Source organism: Nematostella vectensis, chromosome 15, assembly GCF_932526225.1.
Source record: "Nematostella vectensis chromosome 15, jaNemVect1.1, whole genome shotgun sequence".
In the NCBI taxonomy this organism is placed as follows: Eukaryota; Metazoa; Cnidaria; class Anthozoa; order Actiniaria; family Edwardsiidae; genus Nematostella; species Nematostella vectensis.
Window position 1 is genome coordinate 7,700,205 of NC_064048.1, and position 17,502 is coordinate 7,717,706.

Here is a 17,502-nt window from a genome sequence, read left to right on the forward strand (position 1 = left end):
ATTTATTGTACTTTTGCTCTGAAATCTAAGGCGAGGGGTTGAAATTTGTGATCTCTTAGCCCCTTTTTGTCAAGTCACTGCATCTAGCAATTCTGATGCTTTTCATTACTTGGTACTGCAAGAACATAATTCATATTGGAAATTCTAATGCAGAAGGTCTCTAAAAGATCTAGATTTTGAGGTTTTGGTATTTGATCGTCAAAAGTTCATTCATTCTAATAATGCTTTGAAATATCTGAATGTGTGGGACTATTCAGTTGCAGAATTTAGGCCTTTCATACACCCTGGATAACCAGACGTCCTTAGTAGGAAAGTTATTATTTCTTAAGAGGACATGATTCACCATGTGTATCAAAAACACAAAATTTATCACACACAATCCTGATTTGCTTCAAAAATGGCGGTTTTGTAAGATCAACCCATTTTACAACTCTTTCTTTCATACTTTTAGATGGAAGCCCTTTAAGGTAGCCCAGCTTCTTACCAGAAAAAGTAAGAGCCAGGGCAACGTAGCCCCCATTCTTCAAACCTCTAGGGATAGCTACAAAAAGAATCTCTTCTTTTCCCCTGTATACTTTTTGTATATAAAAGAAAGGGGTTTGGACTGGGATGGTCTGGGGTGGTATGTTGAAAGATGTACAGTGCTGATATATTTCTGTTGGATAATTAAACTTATTGCCTCTATTATCATAAGATACATATTTTGGCAGTATAGACAAGCACTGACCTTCTTCCACTTTACCTTCAACAGGTTTTTCCTGGCTTGGTGCACGAAGACATTGAGACGGAACATTTGCTAGCTTGTCAACTATTTTCTCATACCAATCAACAGGATAGTATCTTGATTTTTTTTCTTCAATGGTGAAATGTCCAGTTTTAGCAGTCAATCTGCTGTGTTTGTCAAGTTGATCAAATCCAAAACACTCGTTAAATTTCTTCGATTCTAAAATTTCTTGGCTTTTACTGTAAACAAAAGCGATGTGCAATGGTCCCATTAAGGCACACCCACTTATGACTTTTTTTTTCAAATGATTTTCTGGCAGTTCAAAGAAAGCATGGAAAGTTCTATAGAAATTTTTATGTTTTTCCGGAGCACCCTTCAACTTTTGATCAATTTCATGATTGGGAGAAATAAGGTACAGTTTTAGCGTCTTCTCAATGTTATTTGTAACGCCTTTGTCAACCTCTACAATCCCTGTTCCTTCGTTCTTCTTGTAGTTCAGAAGGACTTTGCGGATGTCTTTCCATGCTTCAAAAACCTTATCCGAGTCTATACTGAAACACATGCAACGCCATATTATTGATGCCATTGCAAAAAAGAGCCAAGGAAAACCTGAATCCAGCTTGCATTTGACTTTCTTTACAGAGTCATCTTTTAAAAAGGGTTCGTAAAACTCTTGATTTAGGTGAGTCTCACCCCAACCAAACCTCATTTCACAGTCTTGACAGAAAGCTCTAAATCCCATTTCGCTTACTGGCCCGCTAGTTCCTAGACGGAAATTACAAAACTCCGTTTGTCCAGCTTCTTCCAAAATCGAGTGAGGGAAATAATGACCAAGCTGATTAATTTTCTTCGTTGTGTCTTGGCAAAGAACGCAAACCGGAAGTTTTCCGCCTTGTTGGCATTGAGCTGTTAGTCCCGCTAGCTTTAGTAGATCACGAGATTCGACTTGTTTTTTCTTCTTCTGATCCATGACTTTTTTATACAGGTCTTTATGTTCTTTGAAAGTGTTTTCAGTGCTGGCTGGTTCTGCGGGGTCTCGAGCCTCCGCCATCTTGGATGATGACAACGCAGAAAAACGCACTGTATATGAGCAACAGCTTTAAATCTACATATGGATCTCCCGGCGACTTTTTGCTTGCATCTAACTTTTCACACACAATTTCACTAGATGTCGTGCTGAAAAGCATACCCTGGAAACCAGAGGCTCCAAGAGTTTTTGAGCGAAGCGAGATAGAAATACGTGGTTTCAGAGCTTCGAACAATGTCGTCCCCAGGGTCTTCTGGGTAATTTTCAATATGGCGTCTAGCTGAAGAACAACTTGCGGCTAAATGCAGGAATCGATCCAGTTCCCGATTGGTCAAGAGAGCAATAGTCTTCCGACGGTATGCCGATACCCACCGAGCGGTCATCGGCCAAACATCGTTAAAGCTGTTCCACACGTGGGACGGAATAGAGAAATTTGTTTGTTTGATGATACTTTACTCTTCTATTTTGCGTTTTGTGGCACGAGCAAAGATGTTAGACATTTGAAAATACCTTTTTTTTACCGTCCTCGAAGGATCTTTTGTCGAGTGTCTCTTCACTTTGAGGTTGGAAAAAAGAAGCTGAGTATCAAGACTTTTGTGCACACGAGGTGAGTTCGATAATTAACAGATTTAAGGTATCACAATATTTGAACACGTTGCTTATATCATATAAGTTAATAGGATTGTTAGCTGTTATAAAAGATCAGGTCCCAACCTGCATAGTAGAGAACGTATGAGTGTACTTTATTAAGTGGCGAAAAGCTCCATTTCATCGATCAAGATCGATTCCTGTATAACTGAAAAAGATCCATTCCTTTTTATCGCCCCCCAAAATTAAGTAAGGTTGTATTTTATATGTTTCTATCTTAACTTTAAGTAGTATTTTGATAGTTATATTTCTTTTTTCAAATTGATAAGGTTTCAACGGTAAAACAGTAAGGTCAATTTTTTTGGATACCGGATCGATTTCTGCATGAAAGATCCATAAACCACAGCACTAAAAACTAATATCGTACTACTCATATATTTGTATCCATTCAAGACATGCAAACCTCTCAGCTTTGGCCAGGCATTTAATTTCAAGCAAAAACTTGTTAAAATAATGTCTCAATTATATGGCAGTCTTCATTTTAATTACCCATTGTCCCCTACACCAGTCTGTACAGGACGTAGCATCAGCCTACAGTAGGATAAATGGTATTGAAGATATGTATCCATCAAGGTGATAGCAACTACTCTTCAACCAAGTAGTAGCTTGGGTTTTTAGACAATTTCAGTGCGAACAAGGATTAATAGCAGAATTGTCGCCCCGTAACAATTCTCAAATAAAACAACCAAACACTTAGAAATATTATAAACAGGATTATACAGAACAATATTCAAATAAAACTTGTAAATTTATGCTCAATGAAGTTCAACCTAATTTCCTTCCATTTTATGAGGTTGCCATTGCCTATGCATGCTGGGACCCTAGTAATAAATTATTGGATAGACTTCTATACAAGTTTCTGCTTTTTCGATGCAGACTCTAGGCAGTCCTTGCACATCCAGTTGTTGCCAGCAGGTTTTGCACACATCCTGGAACACAAAGATAACACAAAGTTTGATGTAGTGGACTCACAGGAAACCAACAAAATATTTTTGTGTTCAAAAGATGTGACTAATTTTTCAAAGTTAATTGGTAGTGTTGTTGTTGTTATTGAGAATTTATTAATCTGATAAGCTTACCAGTCAAGTACCCTTTCACAACTGTAACACGCAATTTTGTTGGTATTGTTATCTGCAAGCAAAACCAGACACTTCTAACAATACATGTAGTCTTTTTTTTTAGTTTTCTTTTTGTTGAGTAGAACCTCTGCGTCTCCATTTTCTTGTTTGCTGGAGCAGTTTTGTTATTTGCCAGAGGGATTGTATCAGTCTTTTTTTTTATTAAGGCCGTAAGCAGATTTTGTGTTTTTGTCAAGTCCTTTTCTAGCTGTTTTAGAATACTTGCTGCGTGACAGCAATCCACTTTCTCTAATAACTGGAGAAGTCCTTCCTTTATTCTTTCTTTGGCTGAATCCACATCAGGTTTTTTGGACTCTACACATTTGGCCAGGAATTCTATTTCTTGGTCTAAATTTGTTTCTAATTGACTTTTTTATGCTCATTTTCTTTTTGTTCGGCCAGTCTCTTTGCCAGGTGGATATGCTTGCATATTGTTGTTGTTATGAGGGAGTCTGGACAGGTGCATTGAGACTGATGAATGCAAATATTGCATTCTTTACATCTCACCTTGCATTTAGTATCTTCCGGGCAACAAATTGCATGCAAAACTACTCTGTTTACATGTTTGTTGTCGTCTGATGAAACAGACCATACTCCATCTCCTACAGTGACAGCATTTTGTGGGGACATAAGCAAACTTTGTTTGTGTCTCTTAGAAATGTTGTTTATTCGATAGCTTAATTTTCCTTTTGTCATTTTTATCATCCTATTGAAGGCCTTGTCCCACACATACTGCTGAGATTTACCAAACATGTATCTACACATTTGTTTACTTTCCCTTTGAGATACACCCTTTTGAACACTCTGTGGAAGGCTTCCACATACATGTTTGTATTTATCCCCATTCCTTTTCTATAACAGTATGCCCATTCCTTTTTCTTTGGCACCCAGTCTTTTCTAAAGTATTCATAGAATTCTATTGTTTTTGAGCCCAGGTAGTTTAGAAGAGCTAGAAGCAGTTTCTTAAAAACATCTTCATTAGTTTCTTGGAGGGCAGTCCTCATCATTTTGTACACCTCCTCTTGAACCTGCTTACTACCTATCTTTCTTCTGAGTTCTAACTGCCAAGCTTTGTCAGTGTGCCAGGTGCATATAAGCTTAGCAGGGTGGAGGCCTCCCAATATGGCTATCCAAGCATTGTAGAACTGTGGGGCCATGTCACTCATAAAAAAACTTGGACTGTATGACCCCACAGTTTTTTCTAATTTCCCTAATAAATATTGTCATGGTGGTGAAAGTCCTCATGACTTGACAAACACCATCCCACAGGAAAACCTTGATCAAACTCATCCATGACTAATATTGTTGTTAGTGTAAAGTCATATGCATTTGTGCCATGAGTTGAATCGCAGCAAATGCCTTTGTGGCCAAATCTTGTCAGCATATTTTTTTGAATTTGACTTTGCAAAACAATAAAAAAATCGGATTTCTGTAGGTCATACCCTTCCTCTGCTATCTGCCCCTGTAGTTTATAGTACAATACAGGGTTATTATCCTCTAAACTCCACTCTGTTATCCATGTAAGCACACTTTGTTGGTCATTTGGATGACGTTGAACATCTTTCAGCCCATATGCTCTTTCAATGTTTTGGATGTCTTTACGCTCCAGAATGTGGTGTCTGCCTATGTTCTTAGTTGATACACTGTCCCGTACATCTTGTAGAATTTTTTCCTTTGTTACTCCCTGTTTCAGTTGTTTCAGTATATTGTAGAATTGATTTACTTAGTCCTTTAAAAAATAACCTGTCTTCACCTGTATAGCAGGAAAAATGATGTGTTTCTTGTGCTTGCAGATCCATCCATGAAGAGAATCCATATCCAGATCTGCAAGTGGTGTGATCTGGATATCCTTGAAATGGCTGTGGGCTCTTGCATGAACTGGCTGAAATGGCCGAAGTTTTCTCAAATCCCAGACCATCCCTTGCTCATCTGCTTCCGAACTCACGGTGGAATGGCGAGAAGAGTTGTGTAAGTGGATTTTTTGGCAAAGTTATCCAAAATGGCCTTGACGCCAGCTGCTGCCTTGAGGCTCTGACCATGGCCTTCTCTGTCTTGTTAGCCCCCATGCTCTTAACGATGTTCTTGCTCGTCTTGTTACAGATTTCTTGTGCTGTTCCTCCCTCTCCCACCAGACCAGTTCACGGATCGTCCCCATTTGACGCGATGTGCGGTTTCCTCTGACAGGAGAGCCTGGAAATAAAGGATTGTAAAAATGTTATTAAAAGCATTATGGGGCTTTAAAAAGTGGTTGACTCCCTGCTGGAAAGGTAGCTTGCAAAGGAAGCCCTATAAAACAGTAATATTATAGACATGGAAAGGTTAAGAAAAGTCAAAACACATTTATTTTGACCTGCAATTACTCTATGTAAAACAAATAAGATACATTTTTATGTTTACTTTGACTTTGAAATAAGTGACTGCCAAATAGAGAATAACTTTTTTACATAGTGTTGCTTTATAGTGGTTTAACTGTATCTTAAATTGATTATAAGGGTAATATTTGGCACGGGGTTTTTTTCAGAGTAGGTGGTGGAAATGGGTAAGTAAGGGCTGGAAGTCATTTTATTTTATCAGTTAAAATTTAAAAAAGTAGCTGCCTCTCGGTGGAAAATATGAAACCCCTCTGTGAGGTCCTTAATTTCATCAACAATTATTACATAAAAGGATAAATACTGATAATGTAGTTTTAGTTAATACCTGTCATTTAAAAAAAAAAAGCCAATCAATTGTTTCAAAAGTTTTTTCCAGATGTCCTTAGGGCCGCTATGGTTCAACTTTAATATTCTTAAAAAATATCAATAAGACATTACCTCTAATTGTGCAATACTGGTGAGCCTTTCCACAGCATACTTGGAGTAGCTGCTTTGACTGCGGAAGTAGAAGAGTAGTCACTTGTTGTTGATGTGATTTCCCTCTCCATCACCCTCGGCACATGTGTCCTTCAGTTGCATGAGAAATACAACAAGTTCAATCACATTCAGCCCATAGTATCTGCAAGTAAGGCGTTTTGTTAAAGTTAGTATTAACTATAAATTACAAGAATATTTTATGTTTTTTTTTTGCTTATTGCCGCAGCCAAGGTGTGTTAGAAATGAGAGCTAACATTATACATACATACCACACCATCCATATGAAATGTATCCTAGTGTGTAACTGACTTTGTCAATGCTTTCATCTGGATGTTGTTGAGCTTGTGCTTCCTCGTTGTCTTCAGGGTCTGCTGGTGGGGATGTTGCATAGTTGTGGTAACTACATCATTTTCTCTCTACCTTTCTCTAGCTTTCGGGTCATTACATAATTTGCTCTCTACTCTTCTCTAGCTTTCGGGTCATTACATCATTTGCTCTCTACTCTTCTCTAGCCCTCTGGTCTGACCCACAAGCTCAGCATCAGGGTCTGCCATGACATATTCATCAACAAAAGCTCCTATCACATTGTCATAGTAGCCCAATTTTTCTGTTTTTGTATGATGGAGGATCCTTGCAGGTGGGATGTGCCTGGTTGGCTGGCTGTCGGTGGTGTCCATCCCAAAGAATTCTATGCCAGCCTCTATGATGTATGCTTTGCCAACACTCAATAGAAATTGCTCACACCCTTCATATGACCTATTAGAATAACATAAAAAGTATGATTTTAACTAGTGATCATTCAAACACTTTCAATCTTTTAAATAGTGTGTCATCCTTTTTCCCAATATACAAAAAAATGGTTTGATAGTGGAACACTGCTCTAAGGAAACCAAATTCCCTATTTGTCATGTTTCTTTTTAATTAACGAATACTTGTTAGTAAAAAATTTTTTGCAATGCTGTATAAAATCTTTATTGCTTTACTGTTACCTTGTTACTTTCTCTGGAGTAACGTTTCGGCGGTTGTACTTTTCCCTGAAGAATTTCAGTGTCCCAATCTCTCGGATGGACTCTGCTGAGTAGAGATTTTTCTGTATACAAGCTGAAAAAAGACAAGCATAATAAACAACAGTGCATGTTAGTATTTTTTATACTGGTTTGTGGGTGGAAACAAGGCACCTGAATTTTTTGTTTCGAAACTTCGAGGAAATAAAAAGCTTTGAATGAGAATGATGAAGATTGCTTCTACTCCTGTACCATTGCTAATTCTAGCAACTAAACTTACTTTTTATAACTGTACCTGTAGAAATGACATCTTGGTATGAGAGTGCTTACTAAATGGTGAACAATGATCAAATCGGTCTTTTGCGGTGTGGCAACCAGCTCTCAGATCTTTTGCTCCAGCAAACCTGACACGGGTGAGCTGGTCTCCTCTGAAAGGAACTGTTATTCCTAACATGTGGTCATCTAGTTCCTCCCTGATCACATGGGCTGCAGGTTGGTCTGGTTCTGACTGAACATCACAAAGACCACCTGGCTGGGCAGGTCCAGCATGGTCTGGGACAACAATCTTTCCAGCTTCTTTGTAGACCATTTCAATTGTGTCCTCATATATACATAGTATGTCTACAACATCACTATATTTCTTCTCATCTTTGAGCTGTAGAGGAAGAGGGAGGATGTCTGTCTTCTTGCTCATCTCTTCCTGGTATTTGTGTTGTATGTGTGATGGCACCACAGATTTAAGGAAGTGGAGGGCTGGTATAGCAGCAATAAGGACACGTGCAACCAGTACCTTGAAGTCTTCTCGCAGCTTTGTAACCTCATTTTCATCAAGCAGGAAGGCCTTGTTTGGAAGGGTCTTGATATCTCTCTGTGGAGCCTTCTGGGACATGCCTTCTGTTGGAATTCTCTCAATGATTAAGTTTGAGGCAAAGTGATACAGGTCCTTATTCTGATTGTCACTGCGCATGTCATGTGCCCTAACCCTGCAATCCCAATTATCACCTGTCCCTTGGAGTCTCTTTCCATCTTTGACTGCTTGTACAACTTTGTCTGTAAAATGTCCACCTACAACATCAAGCAAGTTTTATTTGCTCCTTTGGGAAAGTCCAAAGCCAAGACGCTGACAACGATTCATCAGCTGAAAAACAACAAACATATGTTTGACATTTGAATAAATTTTTGTATGCTTTTATGGGGAAAGCAAGGGCACATTGGGCAGCTAGTTTGATAGGGATAACATAAGTAGCAAACATATATGTTTTAAACCTGTCTTTTTTTTCTGTAATTTTGGGCCTAAAGAGGTACTCAAAGGTACCTTTGGACCCTCATTTACACACATTAAGGCTTTGGGAGGGATAGGATAGAACATAGTATGATTAGACACTGTTAATAATAATATCTTGATCTTTACCTGTGTCTTTGCATTTCCTTCTGTGAGAAGAATGGTGTTGACCCTTTGGACAAGACTTAGCTCTCGGTTTCTTTGGTACATAAGTACCCCATATAAGAGGGAGATTGGTGCCTCCACAGTGTCTGGTGGCTTTTTTGCAACTGTAGTTAGCACTTTGTAGAGAAGTGGGCAGCGGTTTGACATTTCTCCAACTACTTTTTTGAAGTCGTACTCTGCCATCTCATGGTAGGACTTTTCTCTTAAAACTGATGGGCTCCTCTTATGGCAAAGCTCAGCGCAGGATCTGTCTAGCTCTGTTAGAAACCTTTCTTCACAGACATATTTAAGGGTTGAATCACCAAATATGACAGACAATGATAATTGAAGGATTGTGTGTCTTTGATGCATAGATGAGCCTCTCTTCACACACATCATTGATGCCAGTAGTACAAGGCTGTTTACAAATTTGTTTTGTATGATTATCATTTTTAAAAATCCAATTTATCATATACAATCATGTTCATGTCACAGGGGGGGGGGGGTTGCTGACCCCCCCCCTCCCCCCCCACACACACAAACAGACTTTTTTTAATGGATTTCAATTTCTTTACACGATCGGGCACGGTTTACGTTGCTTGCGATTGCTTGATAAAGACAATATTATACCATTTCAATTGTTTTAACTCCCCCCCCCCCCCCCGCCCACACTTCCACCCCCATTTTTTTCGACCAGTCCACCGCCCTTGTGTCAAAGGCGCTACCCTACTGCGGTAAAATTTGGCGAAGACAAGTAGTTTTCACTACAAGTGTAAGCATGTGGGGCAACTCCCAACTTTTTTAGCCCCACAAATTTACTCTATCATTCTCTTATTCTTGGCGCCAAAATCTAATTATAAATCACGCTACGCATAAATCGAGTTATGCTTGCGTACTCCACTACTCCCAATTGAAAAAATTGATATGGGGGGATTTCTTCCAAAAAGCCAACAATTTTACTCACTTTAATGGGTACCTCTTAGCCTATGAAGTTTTATTCACAATGCAACATGTCTTTGATACCTGCTTTTCTTTTTCTATATCAATTAATTTTGAGGGTTTACATGGATATATATATATATATATATACTCGTCATCAGAAATAACTTATTATAAGTACTTTAAAATTTTCAATTAAAACTCCACTCCCCCCACAGCTAATTCTGAATACGCGCCTGCTAAACGTTTACGTTCTTGTTATGATTTCCAGAGATAAAACGCATATAACGAACCCGCGCGTTCCTAAATCGAGATTCAGGAAACTATTTGGCTGACTCACTCGTCCGTTCTTGCTCATGCGTTCGCAAAACAACGAACCCGCGCGTTCCTAAATCGAGATTCAGGAAACTATTTGGCTGACTCACTCGTCCGTTCTTGCTCATGCGTTCGCAAAACAACGAACCCGCGCGTTCCTAAATCGAGATTCAGGAAACTATTTGGCTGACTCACTCGTCCGTTCTTGCTCATGCGTTCGCAAAACAACGAACCCGCGCGTTCCTAAATCGAGATTCAGGAAACTATTTGGCTGACTCACTCGTCCGTTCTTGCTCATGCGTTCGCAAAACAACGAACCCGCGCGTTCCTAAATCGAGATTCAGAAAACTATTTGGCTGACTCACTCGTCCGTTCTTGCTCATGCGTTCGCAAAACAACGAACCCGCGCGTTCCTAAATCGAGATTCAGGAAACTATTTGGCTGACTCACTCGTCCGTTCTTGCTCATGCGTTCGCAAAACAACGAACCCGCGCGTTCCTAAATCGAGATTCAGGAAACTATTTGCACGCGCGCCCTGCGCAGCCCCCCTACCCTGTGTACCCACGTCCTGCGCACCCCCAACCCCCTGTCACGTACGGGACTGCGGTTTGAGCATTTTAAAAATTGACGGTTCTCAAAATCGCAGAGTAAGATGGACTTGAGGAAGATGGTTCGACCATTGAATTGATTGACATAACCAATGACTGGAAGCCATTTGATTGAAGGCACTTTGGTATTTTAGATAATTGCATAATTGCTTGATATTGATTAATAGTTTATTCATCATTCGTTTTGACTCCCTTTTTCTGGGATAGCATTGAAATGCCTTTTTCGTCACCAAATATTAAAAGTAAAAATGAGATACATTGAAGACAGCTTTCCAAGTAGCTTGATTTGTTTTCCTCAAGGAGAGGAAGTTAAACGAACGATCACAAACGATCACGTCTGATAAATCAGGCTAATTTCAACGCGGCTGTTTAGAGGATTGTAACTATCATGCAGTATTTAAAATCTTGTAACATTTTCATCATAAAAAATGAGTGTTAGTGCCGTAGTGCCGTAGCAGGGGTGGGGCACTGGGGGGCATATGCCCCCAAATATTTTCAAAAAACATAAGGAAATGACCAGTAGGGGCGTGGCTGTGCACCCTAATATTTTCTTAATGTTTCTGTATTGTGCTCCCCCCCCCCCCCCAAAGCTTACGTGGTCTGCTACGGCTCTGATAAAGGATACCCTATTCTACATAATTCAGTGAGGTTATTTCTGTAAGTGCTGATCTGTGTGCATTTCATATTGCGTCTCAAAGCATTTAGTTTTCCTGTAACTGATGAACTGCTTATTTAATTTCTTGTTCGCGAGGCATTTCACCAGGGTGACGTCACAAGAGCACAGGAGCATGTGACAGGTTTGACTTGTCTGCGGAGAGTAGTTTTACATACTCTTAGTAGTTTTACATACTCTTAGTAGTTTTACATACTCTTAGTAGTTTTACATACTCTTAGTAGTTTTACATACTCTTAGTAGTTTTACATACTCTTAGTAGTTTTACATACTCTTAGTAGTTTTACATACTCTTAGTAGTTTTACATACTCTTAGTAGTTTTACATACTCTTAGTAGTTTTACATACTCTTAGTAGTTTTACATACTCTTAGTAGTTTTACATACTCTTAGTAGTTTTACATACTCTTAGTAGTTTTACATACTCTTAGTAGTTTTACATACTCTTAGTAGTTTTACATACTCTTAGTAGTTTTACATACTCTTAGTAGTTTTACATACTCTTAGTAGTTTTACATACTCTTAGTAGTTTTACATACTCTTAGTAGTTTTACATACTCTTAGTAGTTTTACATACTCTTAGTAGTTTTACATACTCTTAGTAGTTTTACATACTCTTAGTAGTTTTACATACTCTTAGTAGTTTTACATACTCTTAGTAGTTTTACATACTCTTAGTAGTTTTACATACTCTTAGTAGTTTTACATACTCTTAGTAGTTTTACATACTCTTAGTAGTTTTACATACTCTTAGTAGTTTTACATACTCTTAGTAGTTTTACATACTCTTAGTAGTTTTACATACTCTTAGTAGTTTTACATACTCTTAGTAGTTTTACATACTCTTAGTAGTTTTACATACTCTTAGTAGTTTTACATACTCTTAGTAGTTTTACATACTCTTAGTAGTTTTACATACTCTTAGTAGTTTTACATACTCTTAGTAGTTTTACATACTCTTAGTAGTTTTACATACTCTTAGTAGTTTTACATACTCTTGTAGTGTCCGCCGCATTGCATTATGGATTGTTAAGGTGCGCAATGCACCATGGTAGAACACATGTCAGAGTTCCGCCATCTTGTATTAAATGTGGAAGACCACGAGTCTGTTTCTTTTTGTTTTGTTCCTTGCCGAACACCACATTCTGGCGACGAGGATGGGATCAACAACTGGATAAACACATACTGAAGTTAAATCTGTCAAAAAAAAGCCGGTATGGCCGTCTGTTTATCAGGATTACCAACGCCAAAAGCCTTCGACTGCATTGGCGAACCAGCCACGCTGGAACAAAGATGGACAATCTGGAAGTCCGAATTTGAGCTCTACTGCACTGCATCTGGCATCAAAGACTCGAAACAACAACGAGCAATACTTCTTCACCTAGCAGGAGCTGGAATACGAGAAATTTTTCACGCTTTTACGGCTGAACAACAGGGGGAGGACTATAAAACAGCCATGGACTCCCTCACTCAACACTTCAAACTCAAGAAAAACGTACCGATGGCCAGGCAAGCCTTCTTGACAGCTGTACCAAAACCCGATGAGAGGATTCATCAATTTGCAATTAGACTGCAAACCCTTTGCGAACACTGCGAGTACAACGACCAAAAGGACAGTCAAATTCGAGATAGAATTTTGACCTTCATATTGGATAAACCCCTCAAAGCAAAACTCTTTCGTGAGGAAGGTCTGACTCTCAGCAAGCTCCTGGAAATTGTCAACACGTACCATGACAAAGAAGCACTAGTTCTTGTGCCAGATCAAGGTGGTGTTAACCAATTGAGAGTACAACAGAAGCCTGACAGTGCTGGTCCCAAGTTTGATGGCAGATGTCATCGTTGCAATAAGCAGGGTCATAAAGCTGCTGACTGCAGATGTAGCAAAAATCACCAATGTGAAAAATATGGGAAAATTGGACATTTCAAGGTCTGCTGCAAATCAAAGCAGACATCTGGAAAAGCATAGTCTGCAATTGGACAAAAATCAAAGGGCAGGAAGCCATCTCATGTAAGACAAGTGGAAGCTGTTGATGTTCAAGAAACTGATAGCGAAGAGGAAGAAGATGTTTTTAATGTATTCTGCACGCACACAGAGTCACCGCCTGGTACTATGGAGATATCTATTGGAGGTGTTATACAGAATGTCATCATTGATTCGGGTGCAAGCTGTAACCTTATGTCAGAAAGGACATTCAATGACTTATCAAAAGGAGACATTGTTTTGAAGCCAAGTAGCAAGCAAATTTTTGCATATTCGTCTAGTGATGCTTTAAATCTTAAGGGTAGTTGTATGCTTAATGTGCATGTACCAGAAACAAATGTGGATAAGCGCGCAAAGTTTTTCATTGTCTCTGGAAAAGCGTCAACTTTGTTAGGTCGTGAATTATCTGAAGCTCTAGGCATACTCAAAGTAGGAGTTCAGGTTAATAGTTGTAGCTCAGATTTCTCAGCTATAAATACTCAGTTAAACAGCAAAGCAGCGCTTAAGGCCAAATTTCCTAATGTTTTTCATGGTTTGGGCAAGCTTAAAGGTTTTAAACTCAAGTTACATATTGATCAGAATATTAAGCCAGTAGCACAACCATTGCGTAGGATTCCTTTTAGTCGCAGGCAGAAGGTCGCTGACAAGTTAGAGGAACTTGAGAAGCTTGGTGTGGTGGAAAAGGTAAACAGTCCTACAAGTTGGATCAATCCCCTTGTGGCAGTCGAAAAGCCAAATGGAGATGTTCGTATTTGTTTGGACATGCGCCAGGCCAATCAGGCTATCTTAAGAGAAAGACACCCAGTACCTACTATGCAAGAAACCCTACAAGAAATCTCAGATGCAAAGATTTTCACCAAATTGGATTTAAACATGGCTTTCCATCAAATCGAGTTATCCCCAGAGTCCCGAGACATAACTACTTTCGCAGCGCCAACAGGTTTATATCGCTACTGTCGATTGCTCTTCGGTGTGAACATGGCTACCGAGAAGTTCCAGAACCTGATATGGCAAGTTTTGAAAGACTGCCCTGGAGCCTTCAACATGCATGACGACATTCTTATAGTGGGTAGGAACCAAAAGGAGCATGACGAGAACCTGGAAAGAGCTGTCCAAAAGCTGCAAGACAGCGGGCTCACCCTCACTTATGAGAAATGTGTAGTAGGAGCCTCGAGTATGGATTTCATGGGAGACACCATTTCTGCAGATGGTCTTAAGTTATCTGACAAAAGAGTCGAAGCAATTGTCGAGGCACCTGCACCAACCAACCAATCAGAGGTGAGAAGTTTCCTTGGTTCTGCTCAATTTTGTGCCAAATTCATTCCACAGTTTGCAACCATTTCTGCTCCCCTGTGGGATCTTACCAGTAAAAATGCTAAATGGAAATGGGGTGCCAAAGAGGCAGAATCATTTGCACAAATTAAGCACTTGCTAACATGTGCACCAGTCATGTCTTATTTTACACAGGGAGCCCAGACCAGGATTATCACTGACGCCTCACCAGTTGGCCTGGGGGCCATACTAGAGCAAAGACAACCTGGTGATGGTCAATTTCGACCAGTGTACTACGCAAGTCGTAAGCTTAGTAAGGTTGAACAGCGCTACTCACAGTTCGAGCGAGAGGCCCTTGCTGTCAAATGGGCCTGTGAGAAATTTCACATGTTCCTTTATGGAACCCATTTTGAAATACTAACTGATCACAAACCCTTAATTTCAGTCCTAGGTCCAAAGTCTAAACCCCCGTCTGCTAGGATTGAACGCTGGCTGTTGTACCTTCAGCAATTCAGCTATGTGGTCAGGCACATTTCCGGAAAGGAAAATTCAGCCGACGCCCTGAGTCGTTTACCAGTTGGTCCAGTACAGACAGCTGATTCTAAAGCAACCAGCGAGTATGTGTTTAGCACTGCAAAGGCCGCAGTACCTGTCGCCATGACCCCAAAGCATGTAGAGGTTGTTTCAGAGAAGGACCCAACCCTTATTCTGGTACGCGAAGCAATTAGAAGTGGAGACTTCACCCGCCTCACAGGTACCTTGTACAAAGCAGTGTCAAAGGAGTTGTGGATTGCCGGACAATTAGTGATGCGTGGAAACCGAATTGTGCTACCAGAATCCCTATGGAAGCAAGCAATTATTTTAGCTCATGAGGGACACCAAGGAATGGTGCGCACAAAATCCCGCCTGCGAAGCAAACTATGGTGGCCGCAGATGGATGCACAGGCTGAACAGTTCATCAAGGCCTGCTACCCCTGCCAGCTAGTTGGACCACGTGGCAAACCGGAACCTGTTCGATCAACAGAACTACCTGAAGAACCATGGGAGGACCTCGCCACAGATTTGACTGAGATACCTGGAGGAAACCACTTGCTGGTAGTTGTGGATAACTACTCCAGATGGCCAGAGGTAGTACTCCTTAAGAAAACCGATGCGCCACACGTCATCACGGCATTGGAGGGAATATTCAGGACACATGGCATACCATACACGGTTCGCAGCGACAACGGACCGCCCTTTGCCTCGAAAGAATTTGAGAATTTCTTAGAGTTCTTAGGCATAGAACATAAGAAAGGAATTCCATATTGGCCACAGAGCAACGGCGAAGTGGAACGATGTAACAGAACAATTCTTAAAGTGATTCGGATAGCAAACTTGCAAGGAAATGATTGGAAGAAAGCGCTTGATGATTTCCTTTTTCAGTATCGCACAACAAACCATGCCGCAACTGGATGCTCGCCAGCCGAGCTCCTAATGGGAAGGCAGCTCCGAGACAAGCTACCTAGTGTAAAGATTCCGAAGGATAGAGCGACAGAGTCAGAGTGGCAACACAAACTTAGGGACAGAGACGCTCTATCAAAACTCAGACAGAAAGAGTATGCTGATGCTAGAAGACATGCTAAGCCAAGTGGAATTGATGAAGGCGATGAAGTACTGCTGCGACAGACTCGCCGCGAGAACAAACTCTCTCCAGTTTTTGAGCCTGAAGCTTACAAGGTTTTGCAGAAGACAGGTAATGCAGTTGTACTGGAGGATTCTGATGGAAATAGGAAGATGAGGAATGTAGCACAAATGAAGAAGTTCATCAAACCACAGGAAGCAGTCGCCGCAGACATGCTGCCTACTCCACCTGAAATCGCGCAGGAACACCAAACCGCACCTGAGACCCAGAACCAGTCCACATTTTATTGTACAGCTGAAATGCCAGCGTCTCCTGGTTCTCTGGCCAATCAGCGACCTGCGCGCACTAGGCAACAATCTATTCGTTTTAAGGATTATGTGCTACAATAAGTTTTGTTAGTTTTATTTTTCTTTTCAGTTTTACATACATGCGTAGGACCCCTACTATAGCTGTTATAGTTATTTAGCTCCTAGTATGGACTTTAATGCTAAGTAAGGGGGGGATGTAGTGTCCGCCGCATTGCATTATGGATTGTTAAGGTGCGCAATGCACCATGGTAGAACACATGTCAGAGTTCCGCCATCTTGTATTAAATGTGGAAGACCATGAGTCTGTTTCTTTTTGTTTTGTTCCTTGCCGAACACCACAACTCTTAGTAGTTTTACATACTCTTAGTAGTTTTACATACTCTTAGTAGTTTTACATACTCTTAGTAGTTTTACATACTCTTAGTAGTTTTACATACTCTTAGTAGTTTTACATACTCTTAGTAGTTTTACATACTCTTAGTAGTTTTACATACTCTTAGTAGTTTTACATACTCTTAGTAGTTTTACATACTCTTAGTAGTTTTACATACTCTTAGTAGTTTTACATACTCTTAGTAGTTTTACATACTCTGTTTTACACTTAAGTCTCTACTCTTTACGTTTCTTATGCATTATACCTTGAGTCACATGCAGTCTTTGACTGCCTATTTTTCACCCAGGCTAGTGCGGATGTCGACCGTGATCGTACTGGCCAACTCTGCTACAAATCCCGCCATCTACTGCTGGAAAATTCCAGAATTACGAAATGCTGTTAGGGATACATTAGTCTGGCTCGGATGTAATCGTAGGAGAGGAGGCACCTAGAATAAACAAAGTGTGAAAGAGACTTAAGCCGCATTGTCACCAGTTTATGTAACAATATTCGATGATTTTTAACGGAAAACGCGAAAAATATTTCAAAATATTGAAAGCAGTGTGTTTATTGGAAGTTTCTTTGAGGATGTGATTGATAATTCAGAGCGGATGGCC

The 17,502-nt window shown here is 40.1% G+C and overlaps 1 non-coding gene and 1 pseudogene across 1 annotated transcript; both read right to left on the reverse strand.

Moving 5' to 3' along the window:
- Positions 1-2,805: 2,805 nt before the first annotated feature.
- Positions 2,806-5,583, reverse strand: LOC125560758 (annotated as a pseudogene).
- LOC116616835 lies at positions 5,544-9,192 on the reverse strand. The gene is made up of 6 exons (XR_007306842.1): positions 8,782-9,192; positions 7,701-8,508; positions 7,356-7,467; positions 6,853-7,122; positions 6,328-6,385; positions 5,544-5,803 (listed from the first exon to the last, which is right to left on the reverse strand). It is a non-coding gene; the product is annotated as an uncharacterized LOC116616835 (transcript).
- Positions 9,193-17,502: the final 8,310 nt, after the last annotated feature.